Here is a 22483-nt window from a genome sequence, read left to right as displayed (position 1 = left end):
CCATCATCCCCATTGCTTGCATGACATGTTCAATTCAGACTTCCCCAAAAGTAATATTTCATCCCTTGCTAAAACTTCTAATTAATCAAATCCCACCATGGTTCTTTGATGGGGGGGGGGGATTAAAAAAAATATCTTCCTGAGAAATGGCAGTATTTTAAGAGAACTACAGAATGAAATCGGAGAAATATTTTTCCTCTGTCTTTTCACTTTCTATCTTTGCATCTTTTTTTCATAAGACTGAAGAAGTTCAAAATGAGTAATTCTTATTTTTTTGTAATCAGTTACCAAAAGTGGCTAATTTCGAAAGAGAAAGGCGAAAATTTAATTGTATTTAGCATGGTTGTTTGTTTGAATTGTTGTTTCAGGTCTACTTTATGCACAGATAGGTTAATCGGTATTGGACCTACAGTTTAGAGTAGGATACGAGCATTGTACAAGGCGGCATTTAGCATGGGGGATTTTTATTGAACGTGTTGTCATATCGCATTCATGGTAGCACGGCAAGACGTTTGTATCATGAACAAGTTTACATTTTAAAATTTAATAAAAATCTTTGGGTTAAAATATGAAAGTTATTGGGGAGAGAGATTTGTAACCGTTCAAACATCGTAATACCACCAGTATTTCTGTTGGGTTGTCTGACTCGGGCAAGTTGTTTCAAAAAATAGAACGGAGCTGTTGGCAATACAATTTTTTTGATGTTACATGTTTCATACTATTGGATAGGTTTCATAACATATTTTGCTGTTTTTAGCATATGATTATCCGGCCCCAAGTAATTACCATTGTAATCTTCGTTTTAATTGTAGTTGAAATACAAAAATGGAAATCAGGAGTCATTTTAAGAGGGGTTTGTATTTACCACCGTGTTCCTTACTGCTTTGAATTGAAAATGTTGATTCTCTCTAAATTTCTGGAGGGCCTGTAGCCCCGTCAGCTCCCCTCAGCGTACGACAGTGCTACCAGAGATACGTGAAGTCTCATGTTAGATATCTTAAATACCGAGTTATATATTTGCTTTCAACGTCAAGGTTTACTTGTCTTAATGGTATAGAGTATTATTGATTCTGAAAAGATTGATCGGAATTTTCCACTATTTCCTCCTGTGGTGCAACTAGTTAGTGGATTGCGCTTATAATAAGAAGAGGGGGCATGCGCCAATTGAGTGACGTTGCTTTCCGCATTCCACAGCGACGGTTTCTTTGCAGAGGACATGTCAATTTCACCTCACGGTGTTGGCAGTAACAATACTGAAGATTGTTGTGCGAACGTTCAAAATCAGCCAGGTAAGTTTGATGGCAATTGCTTAAAGGTGTGCGTGTGTGATAGAGAAAGAAGGGGGTATGGAGATTAGAAGGTTTTTGTCGGTCTTGTTGTGAACCACTTTTGGAAGTCGCAGCGAATGAGTGAAAGAAGCAGTTTTCTTGTGAAAAACAATACCCAATCAATGTACTTTATAATCTGGTTGCTTAATATTTTGATCCTGGCCTTGTATAAGGGGGCAATTAAACGGGTCGGAACTCCTCACATTTGTTTAGTAAATATTTTGCATTAATTATCTAATAGAATAATCAGAGGACATGAAAAGAGAAATTCTGTAACTTTTAAAAGAGTTTGTGTTGTTTTAAGTCCACTTTTATGCACAGATAGGCTAATTGGGACTGAATCTACACTTTTTAAAGCGGGAGCCGAACTTCTATGTGCCTCCATCAGGTATCGAACCCAGGACCCCTTGATTACAAGGCGACAACGTTACTACTAAGTCATCGAAGATGCCCAAAAAGCGGAAATATAATTTAGTATACAAAAAATCCTCTTCCGCAATAACAGAATACATTTCATATTTGAAAGTTTAAAACATATTTGTTATTTCTTACTGTTACGGGGATCGTGTATTGGAAAAGCAACAGCAATATGTAAAATATTATATTTATTTATATTTTTCTTGGGTTGTCTGACTTGGGCAATTTGTTTCGAAAATTAGAACACAGCTGTTGGAAATACGATGTCCTTGATGTTACGTATTTCTTACTTTTCGAATGGTTTTAGTACATATTTTGCTGTTTTCAGTACATAATTATCCGGGTCCTGTTAATAATAATTGTAACCTTCATTTTAATACCTATTCAAAGACAAAAATGGAAACCAGGACAAAATCCCATTCCATCTATATTTTTCTATTCAAAACATATTAGGGTTTCTAATTACAATTTTAATATTAATACAACTTTCATTAATATTTCCTGGGTCATTTTAGAGAGGTGTGCATTTACCACCGAATTCTTTACTGCTTTTATCATATTTTCTCGAAATTTCTGGTTGGTCTGTATCCCCATCAGCTCCCCTCAGCTTACGGCAATGGTACCGTGGAGTCGAATGGGGGAAATCCCTTTAATCTGGAGAGCAGCATGTTTTCGAAATATCATGTCTGGAATTTTAAATATCTAGTTATATATTTTCTATTTGATATTCATCGTCAAGGTTTACTTGTCTTATAGGGTATTATTGCTTCTGGAAACATTGATCGGATTTTTCTAGTATTTCCTCCTGTGGCGCAACTAGCGGGTGGATTGGTGTATAATAAGAAGAGGGGGGCATGCGCCACCCGAGTGACGTTTCTTTGCACATTCCACAGCGACAGTTCCTTTGCAGCAGACATGTCAGTATGAGCTCATGGTGTTGGTAGTAACAATACTGATAGGAATATTAAGAAATCAGCAAGGTAAGTTTGGTGGAAATTGATTAAATGTGCGTGCGCGTGTGTCCAAGTGTGTGTGTGAGAGAGAGAGAAAGAGAGAGCAACCCCATAGCAACATATTCTGATGCCCTAGGCAGGAGCGTATTTGGCGTCCCCTCTCCTTTCGCCCACAACTACCAAACGCTGACATTTTATCCTTCGATATTTTCTTCTTGTACCATGGTTTGGGATATTTTCATCGTGTACAATTACTGAAATCAGGAACAAATATAAACTCATTAAAAGTAATATATGTTATATTTAAAGATTCGTATTTTTCTTATTTTAAAAAGTTTATCATATTTAAGAATATTGCACTTGTGGCTTAGTGCTTGTAGAACATCTTTAGATACGTACTATTTCTACCAAGCTCGTGCAGAAAATCGACGAATGGCAACAATTTCATAAAACTAACAACAATAACAACGGCGCAGCGTAGCCAGGATTTTATGTCTCGGAAAGTGAACACAGATAAAAACATTTTGGGGAAAGTTGAGAATGTCTGTAAGCAAGCATAATGTAAAACATCAACTTCTTAAGTCGAAATGGATTTATGATAGACGTGACGTGGTCGAACAGAGAAATCATGCACAGAGTTGAATGGTGGTGACCCCCACTTTGGGAGTTAAGCTTTTTGTTTGGGGGGGGTATGCCCACTCAGTGGCATATTTTATGATTTCCTTTTGGGAGGTAGTTTTTTTGGGTGTGCGCAAATCTGCATATATTTACTTTATTTCTCGGGGCAAAGAAACTATCATTTAAAGCAATTTTATGGAAATCCTTCAAATAACCTAAGTTGTTATTATTATTGTTTTAATCCGTATTACATTCATTAACATTATTATTATTAAAATAATAACTATATATATATATATACAATTATTGAATTACAATTTTTGGTTGCTTAATGTCGCTTTTAGAGTACTGCATCGGACCACTTTCGCTCGCTCAAACTCGTTCGAGTCTCCCACGCTCGAGCTTGCTACGCTCGGTCGTACTGCACTCGGAGTGGAATGATTGGCAACGTCCTGTATTTCAGAGCCTAATAAGCAGCACTGTCAACCTAAAACCCATACATGGAAGGAAACCGCTCAATGCAATTACAATTCTAAATAATAATTCCGTATATTATTAAGTAGGACTGAAATACAGCACATATGAAAGCATGCAATATCTACAGATCGAAACGTAAAATGGATACCCATGCTGGCAGACCTGCCTAAGCAATTACAAATATCGTATCACAATGCAAGAAGTACGTGTGCATCATTGTTCACTTACCGAAAGAGGATAATCATATTCTGCGAAATAATAAAATGCAGTTATAACATTCAATCGAACATCATTCCAATGTGACAATAAAATAACATTAAAAAAAACATACAATGTCAGCCTAAGCAGTTTCAGCCCATAATCATCTATTTCATTTTCACGTATCTCGGTAAGATACACAAAACTGCATTTTAACATGGAGATGATGACTATGTTCACTTATTTTTCAATTTCACTTCGTCTTTTACTTCACGATCTATATATGAGGGCTCACTACCATAGACAAATTACGGAAATGCGTGTACTAATATGGTTCGAGAGTTCGGTCGTTTTTCGCTCGAGCGTAAGAACTATCAAGTCTGCATGCCACCTATCGTTGCCCGTGAGAACGATTTGCCGCTCGAGTGAAAAACACTCATTGCAGTACTCTAGTCGCTTTCCTTGCTTTGGACGTAGCTACGAGGTGTAAGTTCAAACAAAAACTACTCAAATTTTTCTCAGGTATGTCAAGAGGCAAACTTTGCCACTTGATATATCTGAGAAGAATTTGAATAGTCCTTGTTTGAACCTACACCTTCGTTGAACTTCAGTACCTTCTAATACCTTAATTTTTATTCCAGAAGATCCGGAAACATTCATTAGGAGGACGTTCGTTTGTCTTGGAGAAACTCTTTCTGGTAAGAAGTTTTCTATTTATTGTTGTTGCCTTCAAACATAGGATTTATATACACCCCTCCCCTCACAGATATCGAGAAAAGAAAATACGTGGTCAATTTGATATTCACCCGCACATCCTTATTTTTTGTAGGCATTTCAAATCGATAAATTAAAATATTTACAAACCGATAATAATGTTCACCTGATAGTTAACTACGATGGACGCTCGTAGAAAAGTTTCCACGTACGAGGCGTCAGAATCAATATGTTCTGAATTCTGACATGCTACATGCCATGTGACGTCATATTTACAGATCAATAAGTCTTTTCTTCGATTATAATTGGAATCACGCAATCAACTGTATTTGAACAAACATTATCATGTTTTATTATGTTTTATTTTCCACTTTACTGCCTAAAGTTTACTTGAAGTATAATTGTCCATTTTAGACTTGGATGCAAATTAAAAAGAATAAAATAGGTACACACGAAAAATCTGGTTTTTTATTCTGTCACTTCGTTGGGTACAACAGGGAAAGCAGCGTCAGGAAGAAAGATTGATTCTTGAAGAGACCGAAGCTTGTGGAATAGAGTAGGGAGAATATAATTTGACATCTTCGCACCCTCTCCTTGACCCTGATTGTAAATATGTTCTCATTTTTTACCCTTCTATTTCGGTAACTCCCACAGCTCGTAAGGAATTCGTACCAAAAGATAGTGTGAGCGAAGAAAACTTGAATATCTATTTCTTTTTACAACTGATATTAATATTGATTTAATAGTGTGCTAATAATTTCATGTGGGGCCGCAAGGTTTACAATTTTCCAGTTGTTTTTTTGGGGGGGGGGGGATGGGTCGTCCGGCATCTGGGATGACAACCACCTGTACTCTTAAGATTGACACAATTTTAAGGAACCTTCGACAGACTAACATGCCTAAAGGAATTTTTCAACTTTTCAGTTAAGGGTCAAATGACCCCACAACAGCGCCCTACATGCACCGACGGCAAACAGATGTAAGGACTGTTGTCTATCAGCAAATGAGCTTAACTGGTTTTTGAAGTTAAGATAGAATAAATCTTTTTCACTCATTAAATCCGAGGGAAATATATTTGTCTCTTTTATCCCCCACTCAGAATTTTTGAAGGGACGTGCCCCCACCCATGATGTCTGTCGTGAAACCGGAAGGAATACATATTAAATAAAGATGATTTTCTTAATGGCCAATAGAATTACACATATATTTATGTCAATCCAATATTTAGATTCACATTATTTAGAAACATATTACAATTTAACTGCAACTTCGCGTAAATGGCACGGTTTCTACCAAAAATAACAGCCATATTTATTAACATGTTCCTATCTTTGAGTTCCTGCAAGACGAATTTCTCCGATCTACGGTCATGAATTATTAAACACTGCATGTTGTCAGTTCTGTCAAATGATCAATTTATTTAAAAGTAAAGATAAACTGCCGATTCCCAAGAATTTGCCAATTACATTTATGAATACCATATCACCAAAAGTGTTAGACGCAGAATTCCAGCTGTGTGATGAATATTACACTTTAGTAGAGAGCACGGTGGATAAGAATCATTATTTTTATTTTTAAAAAATGGTGTTTTTTATATAAATGGTATTTTTATAAAAATAGATTTTTAATTTTTATTTTATTTATTTGAAAAATTTTGAATAGTACATAAAAATCCATTTTACATCAAGATATCAACCAGAAGAGAAATAAACAAAATAATAAGATTGACATATACATTACACACACACACATATACATGTATAACAAGAATAATAACAACTAGTGCACAATGAACATTATTTACTCTTCAGCTGCTTTATGCACGCCGTTCTGTAAGTCTGTTTTGATAAATGGAAGCCCGGAGCGTCTTTTAATGAGTTGTAAATGGTTTGTAGCCTTATTAGAAGTGATCTTTGTTCTAAATATAGCCTTGAAGATTTAATGTATAATAAGTTGTTGCATTTTTGTTGGGACGTGGAATTCTGATGTTAAGGAGTGGCTAGAGTTCGCTGGTGAAAAGTTGTCCATTCATGATTCTGAAAAGAAGTGTTAAATCTGAGAGTTGACGGCAAAGAGAAAGGTCATGAATTTGTGGAGTGGATAGAATTCCTTGTTTGGAGAAGTTTGCAAGGGTTGGACATCTGTGTTTGACTATTCTGACGAAGAAATTTACTACTTTGTCTGTTTTCTTTAAATTGCTTTCACATGCCATTGACCAAATACAGGAACCATATTCAAGAATAGGAACAACCCACATTGTAAAGTAGGTTCTGAGGGCAGAAACATGTGTTATGTCTGTAAATTAGTCCGAATATTTTCATCGCTTTCGAAGTTATGTAGTCTATGTGATGGTTGAAAGTCAGTTTGCTATCAAAAATGGATTACGTGGGAGGAGCTCACGTGAGATCAGCGCACAGCAAGATTTCGTGGGACTAACGCATAGGATCTCAGGTGTTAGTGGGATTAACGCACAGTATCAATAAGAAACTTCCCTCGCACTTTTCTTTCTAGATTTGGGACTGGACAACGTGTAGATTAATACACGAAGGTGGTTAAAAGTTCTTCTATCAGCAGCTTCTCTTACAGCTTCGTCAACTTTTCAGAACGATTTCAATCAAACTTTGCAACGTACTACAGAGAATTGAGGCAACGAAATAAATCTTCAGTTTCAACATATTTGTCTAAAATTGTTTTTATACGCCTGTCGGTTTCAATATACTGTTTTCTTCTCTTGCGACCTGGAATGCCTAGGTCTATATGTAGATTTCTTTTTATCTTGTAGTAACACATAAACAGCTGGCCAGATGTTTGTTTCTTCTTCGGAACTTCCTGCATCAGCATGAATTGAATAAGTTTGCTCAAACTGTTTCGGACAACTTTTGAATGTTCCGTCAAGGTAGAAAGAATCACAAGATGTTAATAATTTGTTGTCACTGTTACTTGCAAACACCAGACATTTTTTTTCGTTGTCCACTGTCAGATCAAGCATAAGAAAGCTCGTCCCGTCGGAAAGTCTCAACACATTTTCATGCAAGGAGATTTCGGAACTACCAATCGGATTTTGGGTTGTTCCCAGTGTTTTCCTACGTATTTCACACAAAGAGGTTTTTACGTTATCATATTTTGGAATTTCAGTAACTAGTTCATAACCTCTATTCGTCAATTTCCCAAATTCTTGTTTGTAGACGACGTTCACTGGCGTAGACAGTTCCTCCCTTGCTCTTTTCCTGTACACAGACATGGTTTTTACAACTTCCAACTCTGCATCATTCGGAACACACTGATGAGTTTTTTTTGTTTTTTTTTTTCCAAAACGTCGTTGTTTAATGTTGTCTTTAGTGATTTCTTGCACTTTAGCCGGCGTTCCTTTACACATCTCCAGTAGATAACATTTTCAGTCTTACGGCCAACACGATACTGATGTCCGTCCAGTAAGAGACAAGGTTTACCCTTGGCACTGGTAATAACTTCCATTGCGCATTCACCTGCAAGGAAAGAAAGAAGAACATTTGAATGTGCGCTTCACCCACGATCTTTTTCTCTCTGGGCGAAGATCACGCTGTGAACTCCTCCCACGTGCGCTTCTCCCACGACACCCAAAAATAACAGTAAGATCATTGTGCTGTCGTACGAACGGAATAATATATGAAAAAATATGTATAAAATATTGTTGATCAAAAAAGTGATAACTGTTTATGGAAAGGAAGCAAGGCGAAAGCAGCTTCTATCTGAATAGCAGACTGGAATCTGATCTTGTCTGTACACAACGCCAAAGTATTTTAAATGAAATTTGATTTTTATGATTTGTAAAGTATAATAATAACAATAATAGCAATAACAATAATAAAAGTTTCTGTGACTGAAGGACAAGGTATGATATCTTACTCTGCCCTCCAAGCCTGAGAAAAAATTGCGGACCCCCTTGGGTGTAATGTGAACACAAGGTGGCTTCGTTGGCCTGTAGAGATTAGGAAGAATCTGACGTGATAGTTTCTCAATCTGTAGGACTGATGTCGTGCAAACTCGCAACAAACAATTAATTTATATCTGGCCGATGTCTGAAGTTGTCCAACCCTAAGGTCCTTGGTGAAGCGAATTCTCCCTTTAGTCCCTGAACTGTATGTGACTGTATGTGTTTGTGGATCGGAATGTACTATAAGTGCTGTTCTGTTTTTCTCTACAGAACTCAACCTCCACAGTTCATGTTCTTCGATAATTAAGCCGAAAGAGGATCGCTGAATAAAGCACGTTTTGTTCGGGAGACTGTCCCACCGTAGGGATTACTCATTTGCCTTTCTTCCTGCTGCGTTACGAGGTGAGTGCAAATTGCTTCCATGCTAACTTATCTATAACATTAAGAGAACAGGTTGTGGGATCATATGGGATCTGAAATGGTTCATTCAGATGGTTAAAACATTTCAAAAGAATCATATTCCTATCGTCAATTTTGAAATTGTTAATTCAACATCACATTTCACGGTTTGCTATTGCATTATGCACAGGGAAAAGTTTAATTTAAAAAGCACATAAAGTCTGGAGGTCAGAAAAAATTATACGTAAATCATCGGGAAAAATGCAGGGAGGTGCATCAAAACACGCTTCAATTGAAAAGTTAAAGTACAGCTCAACATAAAAATAAATTCTCTCTGGCATCGGCGTTACCTCTAAAAAAGAATGTACAAAAATGCATCGAACTCTAAACTTGTTTCTTGACAAATGCCAAAAGGACAGACTTTAAAGCATAAATCGATGCGTTTCTGTTGCATCAATAGATTTGATGTTATGACCTCCCCACGTAATTTACCTCTACAGATGAAGCAACTTACGAGCGAACGTCTTACCACACAATGAAAAGTTATATTTGGCCCCCATTTTCCTTGAGCCACATAACTACGTACTTAGTTGTGAGACCAAGAGACCTTATCAATAAAGCATAAATTGTAACCAAAGCTATCTTTTCATTCTTTAGGTTTATTACAATCAACATATTAACATTAAATAGAATAACTAATAACAACAATTCTAACAACAGTCACGTATATATACATATCCAGTAAATAACAGTAGTGTGTTTGATACTACGGACAGGACCGGAAAGGAAGAGCTCCCCTCAAACAGCTTTGCTACACTTAAAACTTGCTCAACATGCCAATATGAGCTTTTTGAGCAAGTGTGGAATTTTGTCTAATTCAAGATTTTTGTAAAAATGCCCTCGGGAATTTTTCAGAAAAGAAGAGCTCTTCTTATGCAGATTTGCTATACTTAAAACTTGCTCAACATGTTTATTTGTTCAAGTGTAGCACCTGCCTAACCCAAGAATTTTATAATTCGGAAAATATCAACCCCCCCCCCTCAAGCAGATTTACAAAAATTGCATCAGTTTGTCTATAAACTTGTATCCATACCCACCTATACATATTTACTTCAGGTTTAAGTTCAATTGGATACTATTCAATTTGCTTATCCAATATTAAAACAATACAATATGCAGAGCCTACCTCTAGAATTGCTTCGTGTTTGCATGTTTCTCCTCTGTGTCAGTGTATGGAATTCCCGAGACGGTAGTATTGATTTTTGCTTTGCCCTCAGCGCCAGTATTTACAGAAATTCCCGAGTATTGCATCATTCAGTATTGTGAGACTGACTGAGGAGAATAGATGTGTTGATACAGTACTTCTCATACTTACAGGTTTAAATTCATATTGAACAATATAAAATCTGTTATTTGTTGTAATCCACTCATATTTAGAGTCAAGCTTATATTTGTCCCAGCCTGTTATACATAACAAGGTTATTGCTATTCAAGATATGCATGTTTGTGCAGGCATTTGCGCTGGGTCAGTGTGAATGATTTTCTACTTGTGGGCTATTGGTTTTACAACCTGTCATAAGATTAATATTATTAATATTAATCCATAGAGATTAGATTTAAAACCCAGGAAATTTTATATAAATACCAAAGCCAAAATATTAAGTGTATACACACCTACACACATACACACATACATACAAAGCACACAGCTGAACCCAACTGATATTTTTTGTTCAGTATAAAGTTTTGAATTGAATCCCAGGAAATTGTATATAATAAACAACAGCAAAAATGCCGAATCAAAAATATTGCAATCAGTGCAATAAAAATATATTTAGCTCTAATTGGGCCAGACACCAAAAAATTTGTAACCCAGATAAATACAGAACTCCCACAAAAATTTGCCCCAAATGCAATAGAAAATACAGCATGCAATACTTCACATATACACATAAAGATACTTGCTCTGCACAGTCATCAATATTGCCCTCTCAACCATCCACATCTGCTCTGAAAAGAAGGCACGAAGCACCTCTTAATGCCAGAGCAGCAAAGCAGCCACGCCATGAACCTATCCGTAGCAGTTTTAATGGCCAATTAAGGGATCACCGGTTTGTATCAGAGCCAAGATGCGGCATTGAGAATTTCTTGAACAGTGTAAATCCTAAAGTGCAGGCAATTCTAAATGCACAAAATGGCTCTTATGAGCTCTCCCTCAAATTGTTTGTACAATATAAGAAACCAAATGACACAAAATTTACACACCCCCATGTAACAGAAACTGTACCGGTATATTCAAACGCAAATTTAGACACAATAATAAGCAGATTGATGGATCAACTGAACATGAAACACTCTGAATTTGCGGCAAAAGAGTCCGGATGGAGCCTATGTGGCTCTTCGCACAAGTTATATGTTAATATTTCTGAATTCAGCCCATTGCAAGGATCTACATATCTGCCATTACCTGCTAATATCAAAAACAAAAGAGCCGTGGTCAATATAAAAAATAATGACGCGAAATGCTTTTTGTGGTGTATATTAGCTGCTTTGTTTCCAGTTTCAAGGCATCCAGAGAGAGTAACTTATTACAAACAGCATGAACATCTTTTTGACGATGCAATGGAGGGTTTAGAATATCCAATGTCTGTTCAGAATATTGATAAATTTGAAAAAAAGGCCAGGCACATCGATGGCAAACAATTATCTATTAATGTATTTATTTGTTCCACTGGCAATTGCCCGATAGCACCTCTCAGAATCAGTACAATTGATGATGAATCTGCTATTCCGATTGATCTGCTCTTGATTGAAGGGGATGATACACACCATTATACTCTGATACATAATCTTGAAGCTTTGGTGAGAACACAACTAGACAAATCCAATACAATATTCAAGTTGTGCAGAAGATGCTTAACTATATTTGATGGTCAAAAAATGGTAAATGGGGTTCGTGAAAAAAATGCAGAAATTGCCAAAAACAAGTTAATTGAGCATCTGAAATACTGTGGGAATCATAAACCTGTTCATATGGTGATGCCCAATCCAAGTGAAAATTGCAAATTCAAAAAGTCTGAAGCCTTGTTGGAACACCCGGCATATATTGTCTGGGATTCCGAATCAAATCTCAAATCTCTTGCATTCTGCAATCCAGATCCTGAGGAATCTTCAATTACACCATACCAGCAACATGAACCTTCCAGCTTTTGTTATGTGGTTGTACAGGATGGTATTGTTACTAAAGAATATTCATACAAGGGACCAAATGCCATCAAAATATTTGCACATAGAATAGAAAATGAGTGCCGTGACATAGCATATAACATCTTATTAAAATCAAAGCCTATGTTGCCTTTAACAGAGGAACAGATTGAAGATTTCAACAATGCAGAAAAATGCCCGGTATGTGATTGTGAATTTTCAGATACAAATATCAAGGTTCATCACCATTCTCATACAGATGGTCGATATAAACAGGCCCTGTGTAATAGCTGCAATATTAAGATCAAGAGACCAAGATTTATCCCCATATTTTGCCATGGAGCATCCAATTATGATTTTCATCATCTGGTCAGATACGAGGGGTTTGAGAAGCAGAATTTAAATATTTTAGCTGAAAATGACGAGAAATATATATCTATTAGCAAGATAATTAAAGTTGATGGTGTTTCTATTCAATTAAGATTTCTTGATTCTTACAGATTTTTATCTGCTAGCCTGGATACACTGGCCACTCAATTACCTGATGATCAATTCAAAATCACACGTGCTTCGTTTCCAAATCAGGACCTGAAATTAATTAGGCGGAAGGGTGTATATCCATATGACTATGTTACAGATTTTTCTAAATTTGATGAGTGTTCCCTGCCACCACAAGAAGAGTTTTACAGCAGAATCAGAGGATCTGGAATCACTGATGAAGATTATCACCATGCTCAGTTGATGTGGAACAATTTAAAATGCAAGACATTTGGTGATTATCACATGGCATATTTAAAACTTGATGTCACCCTCTTAGCTGATATATTGCAGGCATTCAGAAAATCTTCCATGCAAAATTATGGACTGGACCCAGTGTATTTTTACAGTGCCCCGGGCCTAGCATGGGCCTCAACGTTTTTGAACACTAAAATGCAATTGGATCTGATCCACGATCAAGATATGTATCTGTTTATGGAGAAATGTATAAGAGGAGGGATGGTGCAATGTTCCCAGAGATATGCCAGAGCAAATAACAAGTATATGCCTGATTATGATCCAGCACGGCCATCAAATTATATAACGTATGTAGATGCAAACAGCCTCTATGGTCATGCCATGATGAAAAAACTGCCATATGCAGGGCTTGAATGGGTTGAAGATTTCAATATTGAAGATCTTCAGGATTTTGATGACAGTGAATATGGCCTCTTCTTAGAGGTTGATCTGACAATTCCTGATGATTTGCACAACAAATTTTCTGATCTGCCCCCAATTTCCGAGGTTCAGTGCTCACCTGGCTCTAAACAGAAGAAGCTCATGATGACTCTGGAGCCAAAACAGGATTATGTCATATATTACAAAAACCTCCAGTTCCTGATGAAACATGGTGTTCAAGTGACCAAAGTTGGAAAAGTCTTAAGGTTCAGGCACTCAGAATGGTTGAAACCATACATTGATACAAACACAGAGCTTCGAACATCTGCAAAGAGTCAATTTGATAAGGCCTTGTTTAAATTGATGGTGAATTCTGTATATGGCAAAACTATTGAAAATGTCAGAAAACATACCGATGTTAAAATAATTACTGACCCCAGCCTGAGCAAAAAATTGGTTGCAAAGCCCAACTTCAATTACAGAAGAATTTATGATGAGCACATGGCACTTTTCAACATGATGAAAACAAAGATCAAGTTTGATAAACCTATTTACGTAGGGGCTGCGATATTGGAATTGTCCAAATTACATATGTTAATATTGTATTATGATGTGCTGAAACCTTTTTATGGTGATCGTGTAAAATTATTGTACATGGACACGGATAGTTTTATTCTTGATATTCAAACAGAAGATGTTTATCAAGATATGTCACAGCCTGAATTGTTTCAATACTTTGATACCAGTGAACATACAAGAATTCAACCCCACAACAAAAAGGTGCCTGGCAAGTTAAAAGATGAGACATGTGGTGATGTTATTGTGGAATTTGCTGGGTTAAGTGCCAAGGTGTACAGTTTTAAAACATGTAGTGCTGTTGTCAAAAAGGCCAAGGGTATTGGCAGAGTTACTGTGGAAAAAGATCTTGTATTTGAAGATTATAAAAATTGCATCAAATCACAGAGTTCAATTAGAACATCAGAAAATAGAATTCAGAGTGAGGATCACTTGTTGACTTCAAATGTTGTAAGAAAAGTGGCCCTGGACCCACATGATGACAAGAGATGCATTTTATCATGTGGCATACATACTTTACCTTGGGGGCATTGTGATTTGAAAAATGGGGATCAATGCCCAATTACAGAGCATGATTTGAAATAAATAAACATGCCTATGAACTTATTTGGGTTCAAAAAACAGGCTATTATGGATCTGCCAATACCCCAAGCCTCTCCTGATATGCTGTCTAAACTGAGTGGCTTGTTAATTATTCATCTGAACAGCATACTTACAGATGATGATGATGAAACAGGCAAAATATTGTACATATTTAACAATAATTTAAATCATTACCAATTACCTGTAGGTGGGCAATTGCAATTTATTACAACCCCTGAGGGTGATGTCAAGATTTCAGTAGGGAGAAATATTTATAGAATCAAGCACTCAAACATGATTTCTGGCACTGTTTATACTGTTTCTGCTGGTGACTGCTTATATATTGAGGTCCCTGGATCATATGACAAGCTTATACCCTTTTTTATAGAATTAAGAATCAGATACTCTATAATAAATAACCACTAAAACAAAAATGCCTAATGATATATTTGGCCATACAAGGCATGAAGATCACAGTGATGAGATTCTGATGCTTGATGTCAGAGTCAAGAAATTGAGAAGTGATTTACAAGCTTTACAAACCACACTCAATGCCAGTCTTCAATTAGAAATTACAAATTTGCAATCACAATGCATGGACCCTCTTCTTAAAATTGATTCTGAACTCAAAGTGCTGCTTCAGAAATATACTGATCTGGCAACATTAGATAATTTTCAAAGTTTAGAAGAGGCTGTAGCAGCTCTTCAAGCCAAATTTAAGACCCAGGCCACCAACTCTGAGCAATTGAAACAGCAATTGGAAGAGCAGATAAATAATGTCCAGACACAACTCCAAACAATTGTCAAAAGCATAAAATCACAAGAAGATTTTGATCTAGTGATTTCCACTCTAAAAGAACAGATTCAGTCACTCCAGATACCTAATCTGGATCCTCTGAACAATGCCATAGCCGAGGTTAAAGAAAAAATTGAGACACTTGAAAATTTTATGAACAACTTGCCATCTTCTGATGCTTTGAATGCAATAACTCGGAGTGTTGCAAACATCAAGCTGCAACTTGAAACATATGAAGATTTTGGAAAAATTCAAAGTTCTATAACCTATCTTGAAGGTACAATAGCAGCAGTGCAAAGTGATTTGGCAAATGTACTAGAATCCCGATTGCCTGGGATTGTAGATACCCTTGTCAGTGTCCAGCAACAGATCACAAAGCTTGAAAACCTCAACACTGAATCTGAGCTATCTCATTTTCATCACTTGATAGATGATATCCAAACAAAGCTTGAAATTTTACAGCAATCAACACCCACTCAGGCAGATATAGCCCTGCTCCAAAATGCTATGCAAAATGTGGCTGATGCATCTGAATTAAACAATGTAAAATTGGCACTTGAATTTTTGCAAAATACTGTATCAAATCTGCCTACATCACAGGAACTTAAAAATATTAAGAGAGCTGTGAATCGCATATTGAAATCAGAAGATATCAAGAATATCCAAGCAGAGATCAAACAACTCACTCAGACAGTGGCTACTTTACCAACCAATCAACATATTAATGAACTGCATGCCTTGTTTGAGGATATCAGAAGACAGGTCCATGATCTTACTGCTCAAAATTCAAAATTGGCAGTTGTTGAAAATTTGCAACAAATTGTAGCTAATATCAAGCAACAGCTAGGGACCATGGAATCCAATCAAGCAAATGCTCTGTCTGTTTTTGCCACCCAGCTTCAAGAGATTGTGCAACAATACAAGAAACTTGTTGTGGACATAAAAATAAAGCCAGGCCATGACGATGTTGTTAGGACCATCAATGAGCATCTTGAATCTGTAACAAGTAGATTGCTCACAGCAGAAAAAGAAATAACGGGCATAATCGAGAATCCAAAACATACGGTAATTCTTGAATTGTACAGCATCCCCAACAAAGAATATGATTCACCATTTACACCAGGTGGCAAAATATATATGCTGTCTCCTGCACAATTTTATTACCAGTTTTTTGTTGGGGGCACATTGAGACCAATCAAGATCAAATATTGGCTTCAGCCACAGGCACACCACTACCCCACCTTATCAATAACAAATGCTGAGAACAAAGTGAAAATCACCAGTGTGGAGTTAGAGGATTTTACAGACCCCGATACATTAGAAACAGCCTATGCTGAAGATGATGGCACTTTGGAATTTAAAATACAAATAGGAGACAAATTATATTTAGAAAATCCTGCAGTTTCAGCTGCTGAACACCCCATAGTTGCAATATTCTTGTTTACATATTATGTCTAGACAAATTATTGTTGATGAATTACACAGACAAGCCAGACATAATTTTAAGAGACTGCCAGTAGTCACAAAGGGCATAGATGATTTATGGCAGAGCGACTTGATTGAGTTGTCAAGTGGACAGTTGAAAAACTTAGACAAAATCAACAAGGGCTACAAGTATCTACTCACTGTCATAGATACATTTTCAAAATTTGCCTGGGCTGTGCCACTCAAATCCAAGACTGGAAAATGTGTTACAGAAGCCCTCAGGACAATCATCAATCATTCAGGAAGATCACCGCGCTATTTGCAAACAGATAATGGCAAAGAATTTTATAATTCAGTGTTTCAACAATTTATTAAAAGCCAGGCAATAAAACATTACTCGAGTTACAGTGACCTCAAAGCCTCAATTGTAGAGAGATTCAACAAAACCCTAAAAAATCTTATGTATAAACAATTTACACTTCAAGGTAATTATAAATGGATTAATATTCTTCCAGAACTTCTACATAAATATAACAACTCGGTTCATTCCACAATCAACATGAAACCCTCTGAAGTAACTTCATCTGATGAGCAAAAATTGATCAGGACTGTTTATTATCCTAGATACCAGCCAACAACAAGAAAGGCCAAATACAGGGTGGGCGATCAAGTAAGAATCAGCAAATATAAGCACTTATTCAAAAGAGGCTTTACAAGAAACTGGAGCACCGAATTATTTACAGTGGTTCAAGTTAAACCCGGGACCCTTAACACATATATAATAAAGGATCACCGAGGAGAAATTCTCAAAGGCAGGTTCTATGAACAAGAGCTCAGCAAAACTAAACAGCCCGACACATATCTCATAGAAAAAATAATTCGCAGAAAAGGCAGCAAGTTACTTGTCAAATGGCTGGGTCATCCGGAAAACAGCTGGATCGATGCAAACAAAATAATAATATGAGCACCTGGGATGTTATAAAAAGGCTGCCAGAACCTGAACAGCAGAATAAGAGAAATGGCAAATTGCTGCCTGAAAATATTAGATGTCTTATTGTTGGGCCATCAGCTTGTGGTAAAACTACACTAATGGTTGATAATTTTTTATTGGCACCCAACTGGTTAGACTGGAAAAACAGGCACTTGTATGTCTTCTCTAAGAGCTTGGAACAATTAAAATATCAGCAGCTGATGAAGCTATATGATGGATTGGATATAGCCACTTTTGAACCAGATGTTAAGCCACTTCATGAATGTCTCGATAATTCTGTTGTTGTGTTTGATGACATTATACTGGATAATCAAAACAAGGTTAGAAATTTCTTTACACAGGGCCGACACAAAAACATTGATTGCTTCTACCTGGCACAGACTTTTTCTAAAATACCGAAGCAGCTGATCCGAGACAACAGCAATTTTATATGTGTGTTTCATCAAGATCATACCAACCTCAAACACATACATGATGAATATGTAGGTGGGGACTTGAGCTACAATGATTTTTCCAAGTTTTGCAGCAGGTGCTGGAACCAGGACAGTTATGGGTTTGTCACTATTGATATGACAAGAACACCTAATAGTGGCAAATACAGAAATAAAATCAACGATTTTCTAGACGTAGAGACGTATATAAACAACCATGAAACGACCAATCATTGATGATCTTAAATTAAGAGATTATCTTGTAAAAAGATTTAAGGGATGGAAATCAGAGAACCGTGGAATTTATGAAAAACACAAACAAACAGAACAGCCTGTAATTGATGCTATTAATAATTTAGGTAAGAATATCAAAACTGTTACAGAGCAGAATCAAAATTTGATCACAGAGCTTGTACCTGTAGCTGCAAGGAACATATTAGATTATCCATTCACCCCACTTTCCAGTATTCATACACCTAGTCCTGTTGCTCCTAGAAGAATTGAGGCTACTCAGGATCCTATTGAATTGGGTCTTCTTGCTCAAAAATATTTAACCACACCTAAAGACAATAAAGATGAGGTCTTTGGCTTATATGCCGACACAGAGCTTGATGGCAGTATCATACATAGAATTGGTAATTTCAGAGTAACTTTTATGGGAGATGATATAATTGTATATTCAGAATCTCGTCTCGGAGAAAAAGGTGCTTTTGTTAAGTACCCCGGCACACCTGGGTTGTGGGAACTGATGACTCGGAAAAGGCCTGGCAGCTATACAGATCAAGATTATGAGCATTACAAAGAAATATTAATAAAATCAGATGCTCTATACCAGAACAATGATCCCACACAAAAAAGAGTCAAGTCTAGCAGTGGAGCAAAATACAATAATTTAATCAAGCCCATATGGTCACAGATCAAGACTGGAAGTGGAATCAAACAATACAACACCCTGCCTAAAGAATTTGTGTGGGTTGATGATGTCAGGAAACTTGTAGATAGGTTATTGGTGATAGCTGGGGAGGAAAATGCTGGCAACCACAATTTTTACAATGAAAAAGTTGGAATTATGGACATGATAAGCACAAAATTATCTAATTTTATAGTGAATGACCCTAAGGGCATTGGATATCTTATAAAAATTATTAATACTCTACCACCTAAATTTTGGAATATTTCTGAGGGTCGGGGGTTGGTTAATAACATCATAAACAAGCTGCCATTTGAACTACACATTCCAGGCTATCAGTATTGTGGTCCCGGTACAAAATTGGACCATAGATTAAACAGAGGTGATCCTGGTGTTAATCCTTTAGATGCTGCTTGCAGAGACCATGACATTGCATACAACACACATTCTGATCTTGACAAGAGACATGTTGCAGACAAGAAATTAGAAGAGGCTGCATTTGGTAGATTTGTAAGCAAAGATGCTTCTTTGAGTGAAAAAATAGCAGCATTGGGAACCACCATAGCTATGAGCACCAAACAAAAACTAGGGTGGGTGTTGTGAATATGTATATAATAAACCTACAATGAAGGCCAAGGGTGTTATGTATCAAATACCTTATGCAGGTCTCAAATCTCTTAAAACTATTGACAGTCTTTTGACCAAAAAGCAGCGCAAGAAAAAAAGCTCTTGTCTTGCCAAGGGGCATGGTATGAAATTGTTGCTTAGCACCCCCCAATTAAAAAAATTACAGCAATCAAGAAAAAAATCACATGTGGGGGGATTTATATTTACCATCCCGGCCATCTTAGCTGCTCTCGGGGCTGTTGGGAGCTTGGCCGGGGGATCAGCCGCCATAGCAAAAACAGTAATAGATGCCAAGAAAAATAGGGCAGAATTAGATGAGCAGAAGCGCCATAACCTGGCCATGGAGAAAAAAGGCAAAGGTATTAAGAGAGCCATGAATAAGTTTAAAAAAAACAAGAGCCGCTTACAAACCAAGATATTGAAGCTTTAATCAAGCCACTGGGCATCAAAAATTTTAGAGGTGTGTACATGTCTGATTCTTTACCGGAACAACCACTCAACAAAGAGTGTGGCATTGTTAATTTGGATGAGTACAAAAATCAGGGCACTCACTGGATCTGTTATCTTAAATATTTAAACGATGAGGCATTTGTGTTTGATTCATTTGGAGGTGTTCCACCTGAAAATTTAATAAAATATTTAAAATCAGCTAATCTTTATTACAATAATGCCCGTGTTCAAAACTTCAAAGATGTTAATTGCGGACATCTGTGTTTATCTGTTCTCAGATACATGTCTCAAATAAATAAACCAACAATTGAAAATTTTCAAAAGGCCTTGTGGTATGTAAAACATCATGGGGGTATTCCATCTCACCAGCCAAAATTCAATATTGAAACTCAAATTACACGATGACATAGTGTATCCCAAAACAATAGCTCTCAGAGCATTTTACGGCATGTACTTGATCCCTAATATTACTCACCACAACAACACAATTGCAGTAGGGGATCAAAAAATTGTCATCACTCCAGGGCAGTATAATCTATCCACTCTAAATGCTCAATTACCCAGAGGTGTAGTGTTAAGTCAAAATTCTGTCACTCACAGAGTAGAGATTGTATCTGCTACAGAAACAGTGGATCTGGGTACTATAGGAGAGCTGTTGGGCTTTGAGAACAACACAAAACTTGAAGCGGCCATCAAACACACTGCTATGAATATACCCAAATTCTTAGCCATAGAGACTCTGAATATTCACTGTAATGTGGCCGAGGGTATGATCACCAAATCAAATGGCATAGGCACTCACAAACAAACTGGCATCATTGCAACATTCAAACCTAATTCCGAATTCATGGAGCCCATCATCTACAATCCATCCCCAACATTATATTTTCCTGTGTGCCATAATAGAATAGATAACATTGAATTGATGGTCACTAATGAAAAAGAAGAATTAGTTGATTTTGCTGGAGCCACAACAACTGCAATCGTAGAGATTAACATTTAAATAAAAATACATACAATGGAAAATATTGAGAGTTATGAGCTACAATCATTCCCCCCAAACAGGAGGACATTTGCAAATTTAAATCAACCCAACACACAGATTGAGGTTGATCTTGATGTAGGGGACGGCTTTATACACCCCCACAGAGCAGATCTATACATCAAATTTCATGTTGTAAAGCTCGATGGAACAGATTATCCGGCAAATTCGAACATAAGATTGGTGGACAATTTTGTGCCGCATCTGTTCTCTGAAATTGAGATCAGAAAGCATGGTGTTGTTATAAACAGAGTTGATTATCCCGGCATTACCTCCACGGCTTTGGCCACTCTAAAATTATCCAAAACAGAGGCTTCATACTACCAAATAGGTGGATTTGAAGCTGGTGAGAAAATATTATCAAAAAGCCACACAGTGCTGTTCCCCATGCGCCTGTTGCCAGGATTCTTCTCGGATTACAAAGAAATTATGTGGAAGGGGGGGTTAAGAATTACATTTAGAAGAGCTGCCAATGATAATAATGCTTTGATGAGGTACAGTGCGATAAACCCTACAGGAGAAGCTCTGCCTAATACCCTACCTGATGAAGGCAAGTGCATTATTCAGACTATGGAGTTAAGAATCCCTGTTGTTGAGTATGAAGCCAGTTACGCTCTTAAATACAAAGCAGATATTCTAAAAAATCCACAGGTTCCTCTGCAATTTTACACATATCAATGCGTACAGAAGGTTGCCACTGGTACTTATTATGAATTTGATGCCACAAATTCATTCTCCAGTATTCAATTTGACATGCCTGATTTTGTGGTGGTTCTGTTTCAGACTGGGAGACACAACAATCAGGAAAAAAATTCAAGCAAATTTGATAACTGCAACATCAAGAACATATATCTTAAAAATGGGAGAAATGAGGTCTTTCCTAGAGAAAATTACAATTTAGACATTTCCAAGGATGATTTTCTTAAATTATATGAAGCTTTTTCTTCCTTCAAGCGTGTCACTACTGGCAGTACAGACATGTATTACTCACCAGATGAATTCAAGACACAGAGACCCATGTTTGTAATTAACACTTCAAAAAGGAAACAAGTTGTGGTAAATGACAGAACAAACATTAAAATTATCTGTGAATTCCACGAGGCTTTACCAGATGACACCATATGCAGTGTCATTCTCATAGGTGAAAAATCATATGTTTATGATGTAAGAAATGAGCGGGTCACGGAGCAGTTCTAGAAGCACGATTCAAACACAGAGGCCCCTTGATTATAAAACAACACTTTACCGTCAGTTACCTACCCATTTTATAGCACCTC

General features: G+C 36.8%; 1 long non-coding RNA gene across 1 annotated transcript in view; it reads left to right on the top strand.

Annotated features, from left to right (window-relative positions):
• Nucleotides 1-1206: 1206 nt before the first annotated feature.
• The window catches only part of LOC145990410 (uncharacterized), a 184965-nt gene continuing 163688 nt past the window's right edge, over nt 1207-22483 (top strand). The window contains exons 1-2 of the long non-coding RNA XR_014441977.1: nt 1207-1289; nt 4633-4689. This is a non-coding gene — a long non-coding RNA (uncharacterized LOC145990410). The remainder of the gene's footprint in view (nt 1290-4632; nt 4690-22483) is intronic.

The sequence above is a fragment of the Lepisma saccharinum genome, chromosome 7, assembly GCF_977018435.1.
Source record: "Lepisma saccharinum chromosome 7, izLepSacc3.1, whole genome shotgun sequence".
Classification (NCBI taxonomy): domain Eukaryota; kingdom Metazoa; phylum Arthropoda; class Insecta; order Zygentoma; family Lepismatidae; genus Lepisma; species Lepisma saccharinum.
The sequence above is the reverse complement of the archived record's forward strand: the minus strand, read 5'-3'. Positions and strand labels throughout refer to the sequence as shown.